The 20995-nt window shown below is 38.4% G+C and overlaps 1 protein-coding gene across 3 annotated transcripts in view; it reads right to left on the bottom strand.

Annotated features, from left to right (window-relative positions):
• The window catches only part of nlgn1 (neuroligin 1), a 277973-nt gene that overhangs the window by 109515 nt on the left and 147463 nt on the right, over positions 1-20995 (bottom strand). The window lies entirely within an intron of this gene.

The following is a 20995-nucleotide window of genomic DNA, read 5'->3' as shown; positions in this document are numbered from 1 at the left end:
AATGAAAAATCAGCGGAGATTAATTTGTTGAAAGGATAGCTGCATGCGTGATCTGAATATTAAGCAATTTCTACTTCCAGCATGTGCAAAGTACATTCCCGGCTATTATATTGTTGACTCTTGATCCAACAGACACGGGCCAATCAGAGAACAACAGACGAATAGCAACGACGAAAAAATAATTAGATAAAAGGAGGATAAGTCCAGCGTGCCAGGTGCACAGTGCACAGGATGAGTTGAGATGAGACTACTTTCTGGCTGCAGCCACTCTCTTGGCATCAGCTACTGACAGTGTGTTACACTCACGATCACCTTGAGGTCATTGTTTGACTGCTGCTTTCAGGATGCTTACAGCGTGTCGGAGCATCACCTCAATTAGCATATAAAGTATGAGGGAGATCTATCTGTGTTTTCTCACTCATCTGCCTCTCTTAATGTTTCTCCTGCTGTCTCTTTCCATCTTTTTTAAAGGACCTGTTTGTGTGAGTGACTGAGTGAGAGAGACAGAGAGAGAGTGAAAGACAGGAAAAACAGGTGAAACTGTGAATCTCTAAATACATAAAAAAAAAAAACTTTCATAATGGTACAAGGAATCCAAAACTACCCATTCATACAGCTACATTTGCAATACTAGTTAGAGAGAAAAGATTTAATTTGACATGAGCACAACTATTTATGGCTTTGTAAAATGTGCATTTTCACTACTAAAGTATGAATAAAGATGATAATCAGATAAAAAAATGTTTTCTTTCTCTCTTTTTTTACTTTACCTGTGCAATACGTTTTCTAAAACTTTAGCTTAATGTTGAAGAGGCCACAAACTTATGGTCAGCCACAAGCCAAGTAGATCAGGTGATCCCCCAGGTCAGCGGTCCCCAACCTTTTTTGCGCCACGGACCGGTTTATGCCCGACAATATTTTCATGGACCGGCCTTTAAGGTGTCGCGGATAAATACAACAAAATAAAACTAGTACCGGTACCGAAAAAAAGAAAATTTATTCATAACACACGTGAAAAGACCCAGGAAGACCGAGTTAAAGATAAAAACGATAACAAAATAACGCTGAAAACCGATAAAAACCCTGAAAACTATACATTTCACACCTGAGCCTCTACTCTCGCGGCCCGGTACCAAACGACTCACGGACCGGTACCGGTCCGAGGCCCGGGGGTTGGGGACCGCTGCCCCAGGTGATGTCCTACTATGAACCTGACAGGCAAAATTAACATAAAGCACACTGTTTAGGTTGCCTACAGTTGCTGCACATCCTTTCCATGGGTTTCTTGCAGCTGCTCTGCTGACATTATAATTTTCCCCTACGTGTGTAAGGTCAGGGACCAGGAACAGGAACTAGTATCCAGGAACTAGTGTGATAGGGTCAAAGGTTAATTACCGGTGATGACTTTTACAACTTTTTATTAATAGCAGAGGTCCTGACAGGTTTGTGAAGTGTAAGTATGAAGCAATGAATGGACAGACAATGCCTCGCTTCGAGCACTTCACAGCTGTAGTGTAAGAGATTTTCCATTTCCCCTAAATGACCAGGATTTTCATCCGATGCAGCTACTCACAATGAGATGCCAGTCACAACCCCACTACTCAAAGCCATTACACTCCCTCCTCTCCTGCTTTGCCATTGTTACGGCAGAGTGGAAATGGCAGAATAAAATGAAGTGGGTTCATATTTGGGGCATAATTTTCAATGATGTTGCTTTTCTGTTGTTTTATTGAAAACAGTAGCAGGTGCGAATTGAGCTGACGACTGCCAAGGTTATCAATTTCATAATAGTTATTAGTCCCCAAACTCCTCTACTGGGCCTTTCAATCAACACAGCGTACATTACACTGATATCTGGGCTGTCAACACACATAAACACACACACATATTCAACACTGATTTCTGCTGCCAGCAACTAGTGTCTGCTGCCACATTAAGTGGTGCACTATAAAGCCCAAATCTGCCCATTCATTCTCTGCTCCTTCTGCATGACAACAACAATAACTCGGCTATTTTAAATGCACAATTACATAGAAGTGCTCTTGGGCAGACAAGCTGATGGCACACTCGGCTCCACTTGCTCAAGCGTTTACATGTGCAATTTGTCAGAGCATTTCTGAGAATCTCTTAGTGTCTGTCTCAGTGTGTTTGTGTACATTATGTAAGTCGAGCAATTTCTCTCTGAAAAAGGGGTGTGAAGTGAGCTGCTCTCTTTTGAGATGAAGCCATGCAGACAACCATTATTGTCTGCATGGCTTCATCTTTTTAAGAGACAATAAAAAGTTACTTGTTTTTTTGGGTGTTTTCTTTTTTTTTGTATGTGTGTGTCTGTGTAATTGGTGACAAATAAAATGCCTTTATATTTTGTAGGTTTATTCATATAGATATGTAGCAAATTAAGTACATTTGTATTGTTTTCTTGTCTTATTACTTCTTTTTTTTGTTTGATTTTTAAAAATATTATCCAGGTGCATGGACCCACAGCCGCTGGCAGCATGTCACCAGCTACATTGTCCTTCAGTGACATAAGATTTATTGAAATACTTGAGCAATATCTCAATATATATAGACATAAATAAATCCTTTATTTATCTATTTTGCTTCTTTTACATGTTGCGACATCTTCACCTTGCTTAGCCATCCATCTGTCCCTCCATCTATCCATGCGTTTACCATGACAGTCATCCAGAATGCCCAGTAGGGGCTCAGTGAAGCAGAAAACTAAAATATTGCCAACCAGTTATTCTCAAATGTAAGAGTGTTCAGGGGTAAAAGTCACCCCGAGGGCCGATGAGGAGCTGTCCGTGTCAGAGCTCCTGAAAAGAGATGCTTTTACTGCTACATCCTACATACTCCTTAGCCATCACAATAAAGATTCTGCATGACTGGACTGGTAATGGTAAATAAATGCTATACTGGTACAGGTTCCCCATTAGAGATTCAGTCCTTTTTATCAAATGTAACAGCATCAATCTTTTAACTAATTACTGATAGTTTCTATCTGAGAGCACTACTTGCCATCATACACTGCCAAATCAAGCTGTAACTCTTTAGTCAGAATTGACTAAGCCATTTTTAAACAGATGGTAACTCACACAAAGACCTGACACACTCTGATTTGTCAGTTTGGTTCTGCACATGTAAACACTGTTGATTTCCTGGTACCTGAAGCCTGAATATTTCTCTGGAGTTTCTGTATCACAGCAAGACATTTAGTTCATGATAAGCACCCTCCTGCTGTGTCTCCTACTGAGCTGTGGGGGATGCTGGAGGAGGTGTTTAAACACTGTTAGCTTTTTCCTGGATGGGTTGCCCCCCCAAGGCCATCCTGAGGTGACCCCCGTTACCACTCCCTGATATAGGCAAATGCCTGGAGGATACACAAAGTGCTGGGACAGATGAGGAGTCAGGGATGTAGGGTAAATTCCATGAATGATAACAACTAATAACACTCGATTAACTTAGTAAAACAATATTTATCAATTTTCTCCAATATTTTTAATACAACAATATGAGGAAAGAGGGAGAGGAAATAATGGTTTGTTACAAAACAATACAAAGTGGATTTTGATGACGGGTATGAAGAGAGCAACACAATAAACCTCAAGTACATCCTGTATTATCATTTGCATAAAACACCAATTACCTCATGATTAAAATGGATGCCACAATCAGTGTATTGCATCATTCGCTTCTCTCTTCAGTCAGTGCTTCTCAATGCTTTCAGCAAGGAAAACATCTGACATTGCTCCTTAATGAAAGTTAGTTTACTGATTAAATTTCCTATTTGCCATGTACAACTGGCTGCCATCTCACTATTTGAGGTGCAGTTCATCTTGTCACCAGAAACAAGGCAAGACACAAGAAGGACAAACAGTTGCCTTCGCACAAGCTTTGAATATATCACATCAAACCCCCCAAAGAGTGCAAAACAGAGTTTACGAGGGGTCACCCCGAAAGTGCATGATGCAATAATGAGAAACACAAGATTGACTGAGTGCTGTGGCAGCAAAGTGAAAAACACATAAATCAAGAAAGGAGACGAGTATAAGAGAACAGACTTTGAGAAGCAGTATTATGAGATTTGGAGAGTCATTAACAATTTTAATTATTTATTCTGGCTGAAAATAGCTAATATATTAGTCCTTTTCATCTGCACCAAACAGCTTTTTAAACCAGGTTGTGTTGCGTAATGCTATAGCAAACTAAGTGAAAGATGCAGGCATGTCCTGTATTACATGAAGAGTTATATGCTGAACTAATTATTTCGAAATTTAAAACAAATAGTTTTATTTGCCCAAAGCAGTTAAAAGTATAGTATCATTTTTAAATTCACTGAGTAACTTATTCCTGAAATTGAACAGTTTTCCAAAGTTCACAAAAACAAACCTGTTTTCACTGCAGCTTTAAATGAAGGTCTGAAATTTAGCCGACAACTTAGCAGTCGGAGGACATTTGCATTTTACACGCGTTGCTTAGCTTAGCCTTTAGTTAAGTCACCGTAATACTACTGCAGTTAGAAGTAGACAATTCTGTTACGGTATTAAATTTGAGTACCTGAGCATCACTGAGAGTATTACTGTAAAAAATATTACACTAGTTACAGTGAAAGTGCAATCCCTCAAAACGATCATCACTGAAAAAAGTGATCACATTATTGCCTCCCATGACTTTCTTCGTGGCTGCTCTTCTGCCCAGGATTTAACAGACTTTCCACCACAGGTGTTGCTACACTCACTGGCGGGAGTGAAATAGCCCTTACACACCATCATGGAGCCATTGAAACTCTCCACTGACACCATGACAAATGAAATTGTTTTTGGTGGGTTAGCAGCTCCTTAAGCTGGGGTGAGGAAGCTTTCACTGCAGCTTTTACAGACTTATACCCTCCAAGCCGCAAAGCAAAAATGCACCTTCACCTTTTCTTTATTGCCAGGGGACAGGATGAATTCGCAATTTTTATAAAATGGCAATATCATATGGATAAAAGCAATGTATTCCAGTAAGAAAAAGATAACGGCAGTAACACAAACATACAGAAGAGTGGAGGCAAATAATGTATCGGAAGCAAGAAGGTTTTCTGTTTTATTCTTATTCTTATTTATCATTATGCCTGATGTGCTCATATTTTTCATATGAGAACATCAGACAATATCTATAATGTGTTTAAATAACTCGTATTGACCAATGAGCTGCAAGTTGTGCATCTATCTTAGATATCTTGACCAGTTAGATTAATAGTTCGGGCCTCTAAGCCACTGTCGGGTTCTTTTACATACTTACTACTTTCTCAACTTTGCGTGAATATCAAGGAGATGACCCTGTAAAATCTTGGACTTCCACACAACGTCTATCCCCTATCCCTAGCTACAATATTTTTATGATTATATCTAGTTTAAATACCATTGAACAATCATTTACATATTTTTGTTACAATTAAAATGAATGTTATCCCTATTTTCTGAGTTTATCCTTATGTCTCTTGCCTACTAGACCCCTGCTCTCCTTCTTCTATCCTTCTAAGCACATAGGAGGCATTAAAAATTAAATCCCAAGTCATTATTTCAAATATTAGAAAAGGAAATTGACTTTTGAGAGCTTTAAAAGAGAAAAAGAAGATCCCACATTTCGCTCATGAAGAGAAAGCCCCATCACCTTGTCACCTCACACTTCACATCTCATGAACAAGAATAATGTTCTTAATTCTGTGGCTATTCCACAAAGCTCACACATCACTTTGATGTGTTCTGCTCTTCTTCCCTATACTTTTATTGGTTCTATGCTACTACTTTGTTGTCTGTTGCAATGGACTTGCTTCCCCACGAGGCTCATTAAAGTCTGATCTAACCTAACCTAATTTGATTGTGATGACGCTGTCTTATCGGTTAAAGGCCTTAAGCAACATTTTTAGACTCTGTGTGACAGAACATTGGTTTATATCTGTTGAGACTAGTGCACGCAGTCCGGTGAAAAATGTTGATAATGATCCTATCTGCCAAAGAAATGTGAACGTGTAGAGTAAAAGTGACTGAATAACTCCACCTCAATATCACCACCCACTGCTGCCCTTTATTTTTACTGCACTTTCATACTTACCCACTTTCCCCTCTCCCTATACAAAAGAGCAATGTTTATTACCCAGACTCCTCTAATATAGCTCTGCTTTGTGAAAATCATTAATGGGAGGCCTTTCATCATGTAATTATTATTGATCTGACAACAAGCTGTTTCAGCCATCAAAATACACTGATAACAGCAGCGGCAGGACCAACTCAACAAGTTATTAGCATTGTTTTAAAAAGAGACTCTAATGTGACTAATCGAAGAAAGACGTGAGCACTGGCTGATCAAAGAGTTGGAGAAAGATGAAGGGATAGAATATTAACTGTAATAACTGTCGGGATATAAAAACATTCTCCAACCATTACAGGAGTAACAGAAAATGTCATTTACTGCTGACCTACCCTCCTTCATTTCAGTTACACGTACAAACAAAACAACCTATTTTCTCCAGGATATAAAACTTTAGATTTAAAGTTTATATTTAGCAAATGTCTATAGCCTTTATACTGTACTTAGTATTTCTAACACACAGTCCACATCCCTGTTTATGTTTCTTAACCTATGATTTCTGACCACAAACAAACACCTACATCGTACATTTACTGGCACATAGCTTCCTTTTACCTCATACAACACAATATAAATGAGTTAATATCTACCACTGCTAATAACAGTAAAATGAACGAAAAACAGCAATTGTTTATCTTAATTAGAGTACACTTAATTAACATATAATTTATAAATAATCATATTTAAATTATAATTTAAAAAGTTACATTGCAAATGTAATCTTCTTCAGACCAACTGAATCACGTTCTTCTTTATTGAAAATAACAAACATAAAGGACGAATAATCATATTTTGTGCATTTAACCAAAAGAGCAGATACCTTGTGTACTTCCATTATCTTAATCACATTGAGAGCTTATGTATTTCTTCATGAAAAAGTAAGATATGGATTGACATGCTGGATATATTTTGTGTCCAGATCAAGTATTGCAGGCATGATTGCCTAATATTTCACATACAGCTGAACAGCTTGGGACAGATTTGTGCAGAGCAAGGATACAAAGTATATGAGCATCTTTTCCCACAGAACTCAAGTGAGATTTTCAAAAGAAAACAAGCAATTAAAAAAATAAACAATTTCAGCTTGAAACTTCAAAAATGATCCACTGTGCTTGACACTTGGTCACTACAATGAAAAAAATTTCAGTGTGTGGACTTGAAAACATTTGGCCACTAAGGATGAAAACAACATCTAGATGTTGAGTCTCAGAATAACGCTCAGTAAAGCTGATGTTCTGGTAATAATTTTTTTTATCAACTCTTGCCAACTCAAGACAAACTTGTCACCTTTCTCTTTGTCTGATATTGTCTGATTGTAAATTTTGATGAAGTTCTGAAGTTCTTCTTTCTGTGAGAATACAACTTGTGTGATTTCTAAAACAAGGTAAATTGCTATTATGTAGACATTTTTATACATAATGCAAAATCAAATTTAAGTTAAGTGACTCTTTCACATTTTCATGTGAAATTTTATTTTTGATGTTCAGGATAAGTGACCCTTTCTTTTTTATATAGAACCATGATTTTTGATTGGAGGCTATTTTTTATTATAGGAATAATTGACATATTATATAATAAAATGTAAACTAGTGTTTGTGAAATTAGAAATACATTAATGCAGCCTTCTTTTGCAACATTTTCTATGTCTTACTCTCAACTCTAAAAAGTCACCTTGTCTCTTTTATATTATTATAAATATTTGACAATTATGTTTGTACGTACTCTTAATGTTTCCTAAAAGAAAGAAAGAAAAATATATTGTAATAATAATGGATTGGATTTATATAGCGCTTTTCAAGGCACCCAAAGCGCTTTACAATGCCACTATTCATTCACTCCCGCATTCACACACTGGTGGAGGCAAGCTACGGTTGTAGCCACAGCTGCCCTGGGGCAGACTGACAGAAGCGAGGCTGCCATATCGCGCCATCGGCCCCTCTGGCCAACACCAGTAGGGTAAAGTGTCTTGCCCAAGGACACAACGACCAGGACAGAGAGCCCGGGGATCGAACCGGCGACCTTCTGGTTACAGATACGCTTCCCAACCCCCTGAGCCACGGTCGCTGCACAAAGCTGCACAAAGCACTTGTTCTGTTTTACATCAATCAGACAATCAGTTTTCTTTGGTTTCACTGCCTCTTATGCTCTCTCTACTCCATCTGTGTCTTATTTGTACAACTGCCAAACAGTGTTCAGAGCCGCCCCTTTAGCCTGTATAGTTACATTTCCAAATGCCTTAAAAATGCACTTCTTGATGAACAGCTTTTTGTTGTGGCTTTTTGTCTGTTTGTTTTGCTTTTTGATTAACCAACAATGTGCAGCATGTCTCTACTGAGTATGACCGTGGATTTGCTTTTTGTAGTTTTTATGTAGCCCAAATTCCCCATGAAGAATTTAACTGCCAGCTAACTGCCCCAGAGTGCAGATTATCCAACATTATAATGGATTGATAACTGTAAATACTATATCTCTTCCACTATGTATGTATGTATGTGTGTGTGTGTGTGTGTGTGTGTGTGTGTGTGTGTGTGTGCGTGTGTGTGTGTGTGAGTGAGTGAGAGAGAGACAGTGCCTATGTCAGTCACAATAATAATAACTCTCAGGCCTGTTACGATAACCCTAATCTGACACAGGAAGTAATTCCTTGTCTTCCTCCAACAACAGTGGGATTTGCCACTGTGGCTGCAGGCTGATAGTGTCATGGGAGAAGAATAAAGGGCTTCAGCCCCCACCGTGCAGGGATTACGTTAAGACAATGTGCCGTTGTGTACTGGCTTTCTTTTTATCTGAACTGTCACATTAAATTATGCTACACAGATATGTGCGGTAATTGTTTAATGGATTTGTAATTACACAATTATAAGGTGTAAAATGTGAATTTCTTCAATACACAATGAATGAGCAAGACATGCTGTAGAACCTCTTTACTGGAGGTTTTATCTCTCAGTAACGCACCACCTACTCTATGCTATTTTCTTGTCATCGAAAAAATCTAACACTGCTTTCACTTTCTAATTAGAACATACATATGTGCCATGCATATGTATTTGTCCTTGGATTTATATTTATATTCTCAGTTGAGAGAGTTTACGCTGTACTGTAGATATTCAGAAAAAAACAAAACGGATCTATTGAAAGCTATTCCTGTGCTGAACTTAATCGTGTGACTACAAGTAATAAAAAATAAGTCTCAAGAAGTATTAAAGTATTCTTCCATAAAGTTCCAAAGTTTTTAGTTAAGAACTCACTTTTAAAAAACTGTGAAATATTATTTTAAGCATGTTTAGAGGACTGGAATTGGATTACATAATGTGTAGAATTTAACACTGTCTTTATACCTGAATATGATTGGTTATAGCAAACTAATGGGAAGAGATTGGAATAAAACCTTAAGTCACAAAGACCTCTTACTAAGGGCAAAGCTACAGAATATTCTGTACGAATGGAGCGTGACTTGTTTGTATGAAAAAAAATAAATACTTACAGTACATTTCATCTAGAGCAGGTACTCTGTGGGTTATCCAGATAGGACAGGACAAATGGGGAAAACCATTTTTTTGTGGGGTAATCCAAAAAGTGGGAGACTGTGCATGCTAGAGAGAAGCAGGAGTACAAAATGGGAACAGTATGTTGAGGTAAATCCAATGCCATCTGTGAATTACATAACTGCGGCAGCAGCTTGGTAATATCACTCTCATTACACTGTAGCCTGAAATGAGGTGAAGCTCTGGTAACACGGTCTATTTAAGTATAATTTCTTCTATTAAATGTCAAAACCATGTTTTTGTCTGCCCACATTTTTATAGTTCCTATTCAAACCCCAAATTTCTCTAAACAATGACAGTTTTATTGGTTGTCTTAATTTAGATTAGAAGTATTATCCTCATAACTGCTTATACATTATACTATCAAAAATCCCTAAAGTCAATCATAAAGTCTTGCATTTTATTATTCTGTTGTAACTGTGACATAAAAAGATAAATTAGTGTCTTATATGGGTCAATTACTTACTTAGTTGTTCCAAGAAAAACACACAATCTATTCAGTGATAATTGGCAGTCCGCACAAATACATTTCCCCACTAGTGTTTTCTTTTTTTGATTTGTGGGGGTTCAAAAATAAGGACTGGATCCTCTAGAGAAAGCTGCATCCTTTTGGCTGGCATGAAGTCCTGATATTGGCACTGAAATAAGGATATATGTTCTTCTTTTATCATATCACATGCTCTACTTTCCCATGTTTCTCTGTTTTGTGTTTTACCGTTCCTCTGTCAGCACTACACACATACAAACTCATTTACAGTACATCACATTGGCACATACAAGTGCAAACACATGCCGGGCCTTCAGGCATACAGAGGAAATCTGCACACAGAGGATTGTAAGCACACACTCCTATGCTTCGGGGGGGTCTGTGTTGGTCAAGGAAGACAGCGATGACTTTGCCAAGGGGAGTGAGGACAGTAGAGCAGAGGTGGGGGGTTAAGGGGGTGGGAGTTACAAAGATTAATGATCTGAAACTCTCTTTTTCTCCTGAGTGTGTGTGTGTGTGTGTGTGTGTGTGTGTGTGTGTGTGTGTGTGTGTGTGTGTGTGTGTGTGTGTGTGTGTGTGGACTCTACAGTGGAGACATTATGCAGAGGAAAGCTCCATCTCTGAAGGATGGGCTCGTTTAACGGTGAGAGGCTATTTCCACTGTGACTCTCACTGGGATGGAGGTTTGGATCTCTCTCTCACTCACACCGCGCACACACACACACACACACACACAAATATCCTCTGACACAGTAAGCAGTGCCGCTGGTGCAATGTGGGGTGTCACAAAAAGTCAGCTTTTACCAGAACCCCCAGCTGAGTGACATATTAACCTGGTAGCCTCACACACAAACACACATAAACATGCACACACAGTTTAGTCAGTCTTTACCCTACCCAGCATGCAAACCAATGCAGGATACTGGCACGATAAGATTAGTCAGGAACTTGGCACAAGTTTCTGCTAACATACATACACCCCCCCACCCCCCACCCCCCACACACACACACAGTGTATGCAAATTAATAAATGCATTCGGCTAAACCAGGGGTGCTGCATAGGCAACACAGAGTCATAAATAACATGAATTAGAAATTGATTGACACATAACATGTTTTCCCTTGTCAGGTTAGTATGTATCTAGTTTGTTTGAGTGTCATCAGTTTAAGGTTTTTTTGTACTGTATAGTTTGGGCTTCTCCTCTTTATAGATACAGATACTGTGTCGAGATGCAGACTTTTTTTCATTATTTCACAATGTAGAGTTGCTGAGCCGTGGGTGGGCACTGCCTCAAGAAGCAGCATTATGCTGCCAAGGTCACCAACTGAATTCCTTGAAACAGCTGGGAAACTTGGCGGGTTGGGGTGTGGGATATACACTAGCAAATCAGGTGCCTTATAGCGAGGCGCTTAGTGTGAACTCATGGTGCTGATTTCTCATGGTGACTCCCCAGTGAGGATTGATCTAGCTGCATGAGTGGGAAGCATTTCAACTTTAAATGAATGCAGAGAGAGAAGGAAGACACACCACGGCGCTACTGAGTGCAGGCTAGCAACAGAAATTATTTTTGTGGAATTGGACTGTTTTAGAAAGGTGATGGTTATGGAAAAAAAGAAAGAAGAAAGGAATTTCCAAATGTGAAGACAAACACTTTCATAGTCAAGATGTCATAGCTACATCAGCTGCACAGCACTCTAGGGAAGCTCAGTCTGAGAATTTTGACTTTTTATAATGCAGACCTGGACAGAGGTTGCTTGGTCAGCAGTAGCACACAATATTAAATCTAAAAAATAATAAGTTGTGTGTAAGATTACAATTTCAAACACAGATTCAAACACAGAAAGTGGAATGATGTTTCTGGCCATTTCTAAATGATAGAAACAATCATGCACATAAATTTATAGCATCTGCAACAAGGACAGATATTAGTCAAATTAGTGTCAGGCCTCACAATTTGGCAGCCAAGTGTGGCAATACAGACTGGCAATACATCCACTGACAAACCGATGACAAAACAGTGTTACAAATGGCCAAGAATTTATAATAATAGTATAAAAAATATGTTTATTGGGGGGGGAAAAAAAAACACACTCTCCTGCTCTTTGTTCTTGATAATCAGTTGAATTGTTGCTTTCTTGTACAACTATAACTGAGTCTCTCCCAAAAGAATCCTGGGCAGACAGACATGAAAGGTCAGATTTCTAAACATGAAAGTATTATCATTCATTCATCTTTCTCCAAATGGAAAAAAGGTTCTGCAGAATTTCTGGGCAAATAATCCATCACAATAAAAACATATAGACTAACTGTCAGGCAAATGCTTATAACTTCTCCATACTTTTGAGGCTTGATTAGAATATGTAAATCTAACGGCTCCATTAAACTGCTAATGATAGCAGCTATACACAGTAGCTTCAAAGCATGACACTGTTAGTATAGTTTTATGCTTGCTGAAAAACAAGAACAAAAAGAACAAAAAGCAAAAAAACCCAACAATTAGCCCATAAAATGCCTCAGTCTCAATAAGCGTTTAACCCATAAACACTATGCATTTGCATGCATATCCGCTTAGCACCAACATTTCAGCCCACACTGATGTCATTGTTTTTTAATTGGCTAATTAGAAGAACCCCAGTTTTGACTGACTTAAATATATTCATATATTTCCAATTCCAGTAAACACGCTTTGTACATGAGAATGTACATGAGAATACAGATGATCTCCTACTCTCACACCACTTTTATACCAAATTTAAACAGGATAAAGTAAAAGTGTCTTCTTTTACTAAAGTCAAAAAATACATCAAAAATAGTCTGCAACAAAACCGAGACACTAAAACACCCACGATGAACTTAAACCAAGGGTAGTAATGGTCATTTATTACAAAGAAGTTCTTAGCAGTAATTTCTGTCAGTAGGTGACCACTTGCCAACCACTAGTTGCTAAGGAAAAATCAGTATTTCTCAACTTGTTGTGAGTGGTTGCTAGCAGTCATTGAGGCAGGCGTGGAGACTGGTCAGTGAACCCCGGTAACTGGGTGCAAGGGAAAAATGTGTACTTCCCTACCAGATGACAGGGTCGGGGGTTGCTGGCAGTCACTGGGTGAAACTGGTCACAAACAGGTATACTGTTTGCGCCAAAAGATTCCTTCCTTTGCTTTGTTGTTTAATAGATAATTGTGGTCACCCATAGTTTGTATGAGAAAAACTGAGTTTACAGATCTTTTTCATATTGCTGTTCAGAGTGTAGCTTCCACATATTGCTTCATTCCCAAAGCTATACAAAATATGTTCCCATGCTCTGTCTCAACAGTCACAGTTCAATATAACTAGCAGTTAGTTATATAGGCCCAGTTTCACAACAACAGCTGCCTCAACCCACTTTATGCTGTAAGGTAAAAACCCTACAATATTAGAAAGAAACCACCACAATCAAACAACCCCATGTGAGCAAGCACTTGTGAGAAGGTGAAAGTGAGAAGGTAAACGTCCCTTTTAACAGGAAGAAATCACTGGCAGAACCAGGTTCAGAGAGGGACATCCATCTGCAGCGACTGCAGTCCCAGGTATTATTCTCTGCAGATACCATGTTTCTAAGATTTTAAGGACCAAGTACAATAACCTTAGCTTTTTCTGAATTCAAGGTAGGAAATTAGTGGTCATCCACCCTAACCCTTCATCACTTTGAGGATACCTGTAGTTTAACTAGTTAATTGTCTCATCTGGATTCATGGTTAAATAAAACTGTGTGTCATCTGATTAGCAATGAAAATGTTGGCAGTGTTTTCTAGTAATATTGCCTAAGGGAAGCATGTACAATGTAAAACACATTTGTCCCAGCATGGAACTCCAAGAAATTCCATTACTCCCTGTTTACATGCACAAACTGGAATCTATCAGGTAGATATGACTCAAATCAGTGCCGCAGAATTCCTTCAGTACCAGTGAAGTGCTCTAATCTCTGTAATAAAATATTGTGAATGCTGCACTGATATCTAACAGTACAAGCACAGAGGTGAGTCCTCTGTCAGAGGCTGTAAGGAGATCATCTTTAACCTTCACCACTGCTGTTTATGTAATGTGATGCAATCCTAAGTGAAACTCTTCAAATAAATAATTCTGCAAATGATCAGTTACCTGTTTAACAACTACTCATTATAGATTGTTTAAAATGTAAGGAAGGATTGAAATCAGTCTGCGATTAGTTAAGACAGCTGGATCAAGTAAGAGCTTTTTAAGTAGTAGTTTAATTACAGCCACCTTAAAAGCTTCTGGTAAGTAGCTTGTTCATAAAGACCCAAGAACCATATTTCAAATCTGAAGCATTAATTAATGGTCATCCAGCTCAATACCACATTTTGTTATACAAAGAACAAATGGGTTCGAACTGTTAACTTGTGCTCTCTGTAGTGGAGTACATCAAACAGTATCAAAGTACAATCACAATCTGACAGTCGTTGCGTGAAGCAGATGGAAAGAGAAAAAAGTGACACAGCCAGGTAAGCTGTCTCCATTACAGCCTCTCTGTCACTTCTGAGTGAAACCTTCAGACAGACAGCAAAAGTAAACACAGAACCTATTTTATGAATTGACATCCTGATGTGGCCGAATGAACACATTAAATATGAAAAACCCTGATAAAAAACAGCTAGAAACATGAAGAAAAAGTGTGATCATTACAGCACATAGAAGGGAGTGGAGATAGGTATAGACAGAGTGTTCCAGCAAATGAAATCCATTTCCATAAAAATCCAATCCTCTTATTCTGCAATATGCTCCAAATGGACGGATTGACATCAGAGGTCACAACCCTGACCGTAACCCTGGCAACCATTCTAGCTCCCATCCCAACCCTCACACTCGTCTCCTCATTTCACACTTCTAATCTCATATCTTTTCCTGTTACTGTTCTTTCCCCTTACCCTCTTTTCATCCACTATTCTTTGTGGATATAAACCTGCACCCTGCACATTACTTATGTGTGCTGACTATATTGTGGATATTAAAAGATATACAGGCCACAGCCTTTTGCCCCTTGTTAAAGGATAGGGGATTGCCTCACGCAAGGATGGTAGTAAATAAGCAGAAAGGAATTATAAGAGCACAATGAGGGCTCCCTGAAAGAAGACTTTTGTACCGTTTCTGAAGCTTGCTCTTAGTGAGTTCCAAGTCAGTTTTATCAACGTCTTTAAACTTTATCAGTTGCAAATTGCTTTTAAAATTGTCCTTAGAAGTCCAACTTTTCTGCTCCATTTATGGGGAAGTACCATTAACTTGCACTTTACTTGTAATGTTTTCTACGGGTGAATGGACACCAAAGATACCAAAAGTGTTTACGCAGAAGCAATAAATGATCTTACCGTGTCAGGAATTGGGGAGTTAACAGAGGATATTCTGCAGCATCCTGTAAAGCTTTTCTACCTTTTTTGAGAAAAGTAGGCCCAACTTATCTGTATATGACTTGTACAAAAGTTTTAGAGCACTTATGAATTTATTTTTGCCGAATACAATATACCAAACTTATCTATTCCATTTAGTAGTACAGGGGTCAGAATATTTCCTAGACTGTTTGCACCTGAGCATGATATGACATCACGTGGGATTTCTACAAAATAACTAGCTGGTTAAAGTCAGATGAAGTCCTCAAGGCTTTTGCATTCACACAAACACCTCCATAAAGGTAAGACTAGGAAGAGTTCAGGGCTCTCGTTCGTGTTTTTAAAAGGCTTCACTGAGCAAATTGAAAAACAGAAGAGTCATTTTATTTCTTAATAGTTCCTTTGATAAAATGCTAGGCATAGGTGATGCTGGGTGATGTTATCTAAATATTTGAGTGAAAATTGATATTAAAACAGCTATTTTAGATATTCCGTGTTAAGTTCCTGAGTCTGTGTTCCACATCTCAATGACGTGTTTCAAAATATGTTTTTTTATGTGGTCACTGCTCAGTAAAATGCTGCTCAATATGACAGTGACAACAAACAGTTTCAGCAGTCATCTCTCAGTAAAATGTGTCTATTCTTACATAAAAAAAGAAAGTCATTTATCAAAATTCTTGCACCCATTGCAGTCAGTTATATAACGCTGAAGTTGTTATTATTGTCAGCTCAGCTAACTTTGTTGCACTGTGGGATACCTGACTCCTGAATTGCATTTGTTCCTGACTATCATATGTCCCTAATAAAATGCAAATTCATCCCACCTCATGAAAAACTACAAAAAAAAAATTAGAGCAACTATTTCAGTCAAAAGATTGTAAAAAATATATTCTTAACGTATTGCTATTTTTAACCACACAGAGATTTAGTTTTGTATATTTACTCCAAAGTATCAAAGTAAAAGACTGCATAACATATTATCCATCCATCCATCATTTGCCTGTTCATCCATTCATCCACTGATGCAGCAAACCACCCAGGCATCAGACTCCACTCCCCCCCGGTCTAGGACAAGAGGGCAGCAGTCTAAGCAGAGGTCCCCAGACCTTTCTCCTCAGTCAACTCTTTCACCACTTTCGGGTTAGATACTGAAGAATTCCCAATCCGATGAAAACACAAACTCTGACTCTAGTATGGCATGAAGGTGAACTGAATTTGGTTTCAAGGCAAAGGACTCATGTCTTTGTTAGGTGTCTTTTCTGTTTTATTCAGCTGTACCACACATACACATAGGTGACACAGACACTATTCTCTCAGGCATGATTAGATTAGGGTGTACAGCCCTTTGACTCCAGTTCCAGTAAAGTGGTTGAGAGGAGTAACACAAAGAGAAAGGTGAGGTAAAGAAAAAAAAAGAAACGGTAAAGGAGATCTGGAGCAAAAGAACAAGAGCCAATGAAGGAAAGGGAAAAGACACAGGAGTATATTGTACACACTGGAATTTATACAAAGATAACCATGCATGCAGGGACCTCCACCTTGAAGACAGTTTAAAGTTAGACTTTTCCAATGACTCATCTTTTTTTCTTTATAGCATGTGGACTGCAATGAAGGGATTTCAATTTTAAGATTCAGTATTAAGAGCAATACATATACCTGATCAGAAAAAGATATATACACATGTGAATTTTTTACCTTTTGCCTTTTAGAAGCTACTGTGCTTTCACACTACAATATAGAGTGATTAGAATGCTCTCTACAAAATTCAGTTATTCCCACTGTGAAGCAACACTATGAATCCTCACAGAAAACCACAATATTTTTCTACAATGCTAAGATGAAAAGTAGAAGAGTTTTGAAAGTAAATTATTTAATTCTTTCCACACACTGTGTGTTACCTAAAGGCAACAAGTAAACAAGATATGTTTTTAAAGGTTGTTAGTCACTGACTATAGTGCAGACAAGAACATGAACAGCTTTGCCAGCTTCATCCTTCTTTTAAGAACCAACATGTGGAATTTGGGTTAATCTATTACCACAAGTGGATTATAGCAATGATAGAAAGGGTGAAGCCATATGGGTCTACGGATTGTTGTGTTTATTCTTAGTTTATAATGAGCTGTACATATTGTATTTACACGAAGGATGTAGAAAGAGCAACAACGTGAGGCAGCAAAATGATAATTAAATTAATAATTAATTCCTCAACAGCCTCCAATGCTTCACTCATTGAAGCAACAACACCTGCATGTACTCAGTACCTTCGTTGTGGGAAGTGAATGTCTCTTAATGTAGAAGAAGCTGTGGCAGAACAGTGATCGTTTTCAGCTGTTGTCATCGTTCTTCAATCATCCTTAAAGTTTGTAGACAGGTGTGTAGTGCTTGCAGTAGAGCAGTTGCTAACAGAGAAGACAGCTGTGATAAAGTGCAAAGTGAGTGTGTAAACCTAACACTGTGCAACAATACAGTGCTATAGTTAAATATAATGGCATACCTTAAAATAAAGAAAGAAAGATAAATAAAAAAGAAACAAAACATGCAGAAAAGGTTGATTGTAAAACACCAAATCATAAAATATGTATTCTTTTTCTGCCTGAGTAAGGCTCTAAACGTAAAGCTACGTGACTCAATCTTTTCATTCATTTTTGGGATTCATGCAGAGATGCTCAGAGCCATTCCCAAAGGATTTGGAAAACCGAATCCCCATCTACAACTACTTCAAAGATTAAAGTCCTTCTCAATTTAGAGTTTTTTCTTTCTTTTTTTTCAGGGGGTTGCAAAAAAATATTAGTGAAGTCAGTCAGGCAGACAGACTATTCCCAGGTTTCACTGTGCAAAGTCTGTGTTGGGAATACAGATTCATTTATTTATATATTAATTTTAACCCTGATAGGCTTTGTACTGTTCTATTTTAGCTTCTTCAAATACTGTGAGAGATCATTGAATGAACCAACCAGGCACTGCTCCCCTGGCACTGAGAATTATGCAGCAAGAGATGTTTCTACTCTTCCTTCCAGTATGTGTTACGTAGACATTCACACACAAAAAATTGTGATAAAGCAAAGAGAAGAAAAAAAAGGGCATGTATAATGGCATATAATGAGTAAAGTTGCAACACCTTTAGACTATACATGTATATGTATTGTGTATATGTTACAATGTCACATCATATGCTACATGCTATATTCCCATTTTCATTCATATTATGAATATAGTCACATTCAGCTCAATCATATCATAGATTTTGAGCTTTAAATCATGATTTTGTCAGTTTTAGAGAACATTTAAGATTTTGTTTTATAAATTAAAAGATTAAAAGTATATGATTCCTCCATCACTGAGTTAGAAGCATTAGTTTGATCTAATTATACCTAACATTTTCAAAATACTTACAATGTAGTTTCATGCAAAACAACTCTATCCAGGTACTGCTGATGAGATTGCATTTTTCCACTATTACATTTTGTTAACAAATTCACGGGAAGACACAGAAAATGACAATACATCACACAACTATCTGTGATAGCATGAGGTATTTTATCTTTGTATCAAAGATTAAGTGAATTGAGGACAAAGCAGGACAGTACGACAAACTGCTGTATGCAGATGAAAAATGACCACAGAGTCTTGTCTTAAAGACTACAGCAGGCCACAATAACTCAGTGGAAGAGGTTCAAGTGCACATACATCATTCCTCCATCCAATCAAAGAAGCACAGATGTCGGGGCTTGCCATCAGCAGAGTTGGGATTGGGTTAAAAGGGGCACATGGAGTCTGTTGGTGCATTATCGGCTTCAATCATTGTAATGCACCATGCTCCCACAATGACCTCTAGGGTGGGTCTGCTGCCCATATATCATCACGATATATTTTCCTGGATCTACTGACCAACACGCTCACTATCTCACCACATATCCTGGCACTGTAGGCACAGAGAAACAGGCAGTCAACATTTCACAATGTGCATGAAATAGCTCACACAGACTATTTCAAAGCATAAATGCACCCCAAAGTAGTCTATCACAGAGCATGTGAAAGTGTAAACAGGATTAGAGCAATGGTTGGCTAGGGCAGAGACCTGCGGCGCAGGCGCAATGCTCCATCAGGCTGTACAAGCATTTATAGGGACAGTGAGACAGCAAGGGGCTAAGATGAAAAGGAGGATTCTCTCCTATTTTATTTCGGTCCCTCCTACTGCTTTTTATCTAACCCTTGACTTAGATGAATCCTGTTATGGTGTGACATGAACCTGGGGCATCACAGAGACAGACAGAGGGAGACGCGGAGATAGGGGGCAGGGGCAAATAGATACACAGAAGCATAATGTAGGCACAACCAAAGGAGGTGAGAGACTGCTAGAAAGAGCTATAAGAGCTTATTGTGTTCTGAGTAGCTTCCAAAGCTGTGGGCGTAAACACATGGCCCAGTTAACCCATTAGTGGACCTCAGGGCAGAACGTGGCGTCACCTTTTGAGCACTATGAGGCAGACGAGCTTTGTCAGTGAACAGAGCTTTTCTTCTCTGTATTAAAATCGGACTGGCAACCAGACCACCACATGTATTACTTCAACTTATTATTATGGCCCTGTGGTTGTCTGAACATTTTATCTATATTTTATCCTCCTCTGCCATTTGTGCATGCGCTTTTACATCTCTCTCTCTCCCTCTACTGAGCCTGCTGTGATTTCTGCTTGATGTGACGCAGGTGAGCTGGGCTGATTGGTTGAGTGAGTGATTGCGACTGTGTGTGTGTGTAGGTTGTTTACAAGGAGCTGATTGGTTCCAGCCACCAGCCGTGAAGTTTAAAGGCCAGCTTTTCAACAGCTTTTCCGAGCTTTCTTCTTTCCACGCTCAGCCAGGCAATGTTTTCGTGTGCAGGATGCTGAATTTGTTTAGTAATAGCTCTAGGTTTGGAAAGGGTGGATGGCATTTTAACTGTTTTTTGTTTATTCGTTTTGTGTTGTTAAGTTATACGTTATAAATACTTTGATTTGAATATAGTTGAAGGTGAAACAGCACTAATTTTGCATTTACCTCATCTGGAAGCTAAAAGACTTAAATAAGCTTGTTGCTAAATCCTGATCATGTTGGTTCTTATGAATTGGGAAGAGGAGACCAGTGTTTTTATGTTGCACTCTGTTCATTGTAAGAACAGAGAGGGACAACAAAGCTCCAACCCTTACAAGAAGCTCTGAATTACAGTTGTTATAGTGCCAGTTCCATCTCCATGCACTGCTGTGGTGTTTTCAAGGTTGTCACTGGCATATTAATGCCATGAAATCTGCATATAGTATTAAAAGTAGTTCTTTTGCTTTTAGACAATCAGCTGTACCAGCATATTAGCAGCATATTAAGTGGACGAGCCATTTCTCTAAAATACTAAAATTGCATTTAAAGGTTTAGTTTTGATACTTTTTGATCTGAATTTCACATTTCTTTCATATTTCATTTC

This window comes from Perissodus microlepis, chromosome 23 (assembly GCF_051167445.1).
Source record: "Perissodus microlepis isolate ML-2025 ecotype Zambia chromosome 23, ASM5116744v1, whole genome shotgun sequence".
Lineage (NCBI taxonomy): Eukaryota > Metazoa > Chordata > Actinopteri > Cichliformes > Cichlidae > Perissodus > Perissodus microlepis.
Note: the sequence above shows the minus strand (reverse complement) of the source record. Positions and strands in the feature narration are given on the sequence as shown.